Source organism: Macrobrachium rosenbergii, chromosome 46 (assembly GCF_040412425.1).
Source record: "Macrobrachium rosenbergii isolate ZJJX-2024 chromosome 46, ASM4041242v1, whole genome shotgun sequence".
NCBI lineage: Eukaryota > Metazoa > Arthropoda > Malacostraca > Decapoda > Palaemonidae > Macrobrachium > Macrobrachium rosenbergii.
In genome coordinates this window covers 30,667,847-30,672,219 of record NC_089786.1, presented here as the reverse complement: position 1 = coordinate 30,672,219, position 4,373 = coordinate 30,667,847, and the positions used below count along the sequence as shown (strand labels likewise).

Sequence of the window (4,373 nt, the reverse complement as noted above, 5' to 3'; positions counted from 1 at the left end):
CTATTCCTCGAAGCAAGGATGGTTAGCACTGGTTATTTCCTAACTACCTATCCTGAAAGGCATGCATTAACGAATCTAATACGGCGGTTCTTTTCTCTCAGTGATTACATGCGTCCCTATTTCTAATTCCTAGGAACAGTCACGATTGTAAAAAGGTTTTGCTAAGATTAACACATTACTTACGTGGAATTTTCTGGATCTGTGTGCTGGTTTTACACAAAGGTTCGTAATTGTCTCGTACCCAGCTTAGCTTTGCTAATAGCTGATCTGGCAAGTTGCAAATGCAATAAAGCAACACTAGGGAACTGCAACTGCAAAACGAGATCTATGGCCAGGTCGCCATTTTTACGTTTTTCCGTGGTTTTAGTTTGAAATATGCTCTGTGAGACAGGTAGCAACAATTTAAGTTAATTTAGCCTTGTGATTCTGACTTCGTGGGTACGGGAAAACGTAAAAAAAGAGGAAAACAAAGGAGAATTTCATATGAGCATAGGGCTCTTGTTACTGAGGGAAATATTACGTAAAACACGTGGGCACATTTAAAGTAGTGTATTTACATAAATGACATTAGTACGGGAAAGAGGAACTCAGTAGATTGAATGAAACTGGGGAATTCCAGCCACAGTCGAGAAGCTTCCACGATAGGATCCCTCTGAAATGAGAGATATGCACATTATACGCCAGTAATGAAAATAGACAAAAGAATAATGAATTCGAAGCTGCACTGAGGGTGCCAAAGGAGTAATAAAGAATTAATACTGCCGATGCAAGAGGCGCACGGACATTAGACAAGGGAGATTTCTGGCTTTCTCTTTAAGAAAATATTACGAGACAAAAGCGTGACTGAAATGGGGCTCTTCCAGGGCACTTTACCTTAGCAGATTTTCCGAGGGCGCGTAGAAGGCGGTCCGTGGATGACTTGCGATTTCCGAGGACGAGTTTCTTCCACGTGGTGAGATGCAAGGGCTTCCGTAAAGGGGCAAGGCGATGGGGACTCCTCGAAACTCCAAGCAATGGCGTGTGGGCTCGAGGAATACGGTCGAAGGGCACGAGGAGAAGTATACTTTGGAAAGGGCCACGTGGTTAGGATGCAAGGGCATCGATGGGGCCAGGTGTTGGGGACGTCTTCACAAGTTCACTCCATATCTTCCAGCCCGCGTGTGTCGAGGAGACCTCGTGGGCTTTTGCTTTTATCCCCTCCTTTGGGGCAGGGGGGGGTGCGCCCAACACAGATGCTTTGACTCATTGCACCTGCTGCCCGCAGGGGAGGTTTTGGCCTGTAGGAGAAACGCCCAAGCCAGATTACTTTTGCCTCGAAGGAAAGATCTTTATCAAAAATGGGAGCGCCTTTAATCTTTTAACCCTTGTTTTTAAGTCGATAGACAGATGGTCTATCGATCGGCCGGCTGGCAGTAAATGAAACACAACAACAACAAAGGAGGGGGGGGGAGGTAATTTGCTAGCGAATTCTTGCTAATCATAATAATATATAAATGGATGTATGTACGTATCTTCCGCACACACTTTGAAACTCATTGAGCAATTTCAACTAAACTCGGTATACATATGACTTACCATCTGGGAAAGAACACTGTGGGGGTAAAACTTGACTGGCACCAAAAGAGTGGGGCTTGTGGAAGGTGGTGAAATGTAAAATTACAGAAAACGACAGATATTAGTGTCTAATCCATAGTTTTTGAGATCACTGAGAAGAATAGTGGCACTCCTGATGTCCATTAAGTCCAAGTTCAGCCCTAACTGGGAAGGGGTGGCATGTAAAAGTAACCGGAAACAACAGATATTAGTGTCTAATCCATAGTTTTTAAGGTACGTGAGATTAATAGTGACACTCCTGATGTCCTTCAAGTCCAAATTCTGCTCTGATAGGAAGGGGGGCTGAGAATTGGGTGGGAAGGTGGTAACATGTTAAAATAACTGAAACGATAGGTATTAGTGTCTAAACCATAATTTTCGAGAAGAATAGTGATTCCCGATGTCCTTTAAGTCCAGGTTCATCCCTGATAGGAAGGGGGTTTGGGGAGGTGGTGAGAAGGGGGTGGGAAGGTGGTGACTTGTAAAAATAACCGAAATGACAGATATTAGTGTCTACTCCATAATTTTAGAGGTCCCTGAGAAGAATAGTGACATTCCCGATGCCCTTCAAGTCCAAGTTCAGCCCTGATAGGAAGGGAATGTGGGTGGGAAAGTGGTGACATGTAAAAATATCTGAAAGGACAAACAGTTTTCGAGGTTACTGAGAAGAATAGTGACACCCCTGATGCCCTTTAAGTCTAAGTTCAGTCCTGAATGGAAGAAGGGTTGGAAAGAGGTGGGAAGGTGGTGGCATGCAAAAATAACCGAAAACTACAGATTTTAGAGTCTAATCCATAGTTTTTGAGGTTGCTGAGATAAGTAATGGAACTCCCAATAGGAAGGGGAGGCAGGTGAGAAGGGGTGAAAAATAAAATGTCAAAAATTTTAGAGATTAGAGTCTAGTCCATAGTTCTAAAGGTCATTGAGATGAACAGTGACACCTACGATGCCCTTAAGTTCAAGTTCAGCCCCAATAGAAAAAAGGGGTGAAAAAGGGGTAAAAAACAAAACGTCAGAAACTACAGATATTAGTGTCTAATCAATAGTTTTCGAGGCCGCTGAGACGAATACTGACACTCCCGATGCCCTTTAGGTCCACATTCATCCCCGATAGAAATGGGGGTGAGAAGGGCTGACATGAAATATAAAAAATGCTGGGCAATGTAACTGTAACTAAAGCAACTATCTTAACAGGAAATGGAGAAAGTGTGAAAGAGAGAGAGAGAGAGAGTGAGAGTGAGAGGAAGTGGGAGAGAGAGTAGAGGCAGTGTTGGGAGGAGAGAGAGAGAGAGAGAGAGAGAGAGAGAGAGAGAGAGAGAGAGAGAGAGAGTTTATCAGTTGTCATTCAGAGCTTTCCCTGTCAGTGCTGAGTTGGTCAGCTAGTATATATATATATATATATATATATATATATATATATATATATATATATATATATATATATATATATATACATATATATATATATATAAAGCATCAGCTGTTTTGAGACCTGGATCTTTAAGTACGTAAACCCCGTTTGAGATAAAATACGAAGAAAAGTCTAGAAAAGCAGACGTTTGACTGCCCCTGTATTCAATGGTGCAATCTCCAGTAATCCCGAGATGGGTGTTTCACAGAAAATGCCTCCGTGGGGTTTTGTTTCTTGCGATTCCATTGCTCAGACGCTACCAAAGAATTTCCAGTAATGTTCTTTACTGAAGTCCCCATTTTTTATAAAATGAATCGGCTCAGGCCATCACGAAAGCCAAACTCTTCACCGAAGAGAAGAATAAAATCAAATAGCGACCAGTAGGGAAATACGTTTCCAGCATGACGTAGACTATTGTAAGGTCTTCCCTTTAGTTGTATATGATGTCTGCTTTCTGCTTTTATTACTTAAATTTGGACGCAGATATGAATAAACTTTATTTTTATTGGTATTTAAACAATTGGAGTTAAATGCCAGTTGAGATTCTCTCTCTCTCTCTCTCTCTCTCTCTCTCTCTCTCTCTCTCTCTCTCTCTCTCTCTCTCTCTATGGGTTTGCAACCTTCTTAATCCGGCCTGACCACTAAACCGGAAAGATCGAGGTACGCTCTGTTAATCCCCGCTGTGCATCTGTTCACCAAATATATTAAGCGACTAATTATGTACTTAGTAGTAATCCAGTTGTGGTAGGTCTTAGATTTAAATACAAATAGGAAAACTCCTCTATGAACAAATAAGACACTGAACTAAGTAGAGGCTAAGTAATTAAGGTTAAAATGATTTCTTATTTGATGAAATTGAACTAGATTCATTTTGTTATGAAGAAAATAGTTCAGACTGACAGTATGCCAGAAGGTTATTTTGAATGAATGTCAGCCTTTATCTTGGCCTTATAGATAGTTATTTAGGGGTTGTTAGAAAACTGAATCTGAACATCAGGCAAACATAGACATTGCTTATGAAAAATTATCTGATTAGTAATAAGAAAAGATTAATCGTGACTCCGATGCTGCTGGAAGAATTCGAAAAGTACACTCTTTCAGAAACGAAAATTATAAATACCTTGCAAGCATAAAGAGCTGTCAAATAATCAAGCTATTCTTAGTAAACAGATTTTTGTAGCGTATGTGTTATTAGTAGTCTGTCACTCCACGGTCAATAATTTTATGTTCAAGATCCTATGTTAGGTAGTTCCATCACCTGCAGTCCCACCTGTGCTATACTGTCAGAAGATGTTTAAGGGTTATTGAGCTATATTTGCTCTCAGTTTAAGAAGTTAGATCATCTGCGATCTGAATGTTTTGATGGATG

General features: G+C 40.9%; 1 long non-coding RNA gene across 1 annotated transcript; it reads right to left on the bottom strand.

The window, feature by feature from the left end:
• Window positions 1-534: 534 nt before the first annotated feature.
• LOC136830065 (uncharacterized) lies at window positions 535-1,468 on the bottom strand. The gene is made up of 2 exons (XR_010850545.1): window positions 874-1,468; window positions 535-652 (listed from the first exon to the last, which is right to left on the bottom strand). It is a non-coding gene; the product is annotated as an uncharacterized lncRNA (long non-coding RNA).
• Between the last annotated feature and the right edge of the window lie 2,905 nt (window positions 1,469-4,373).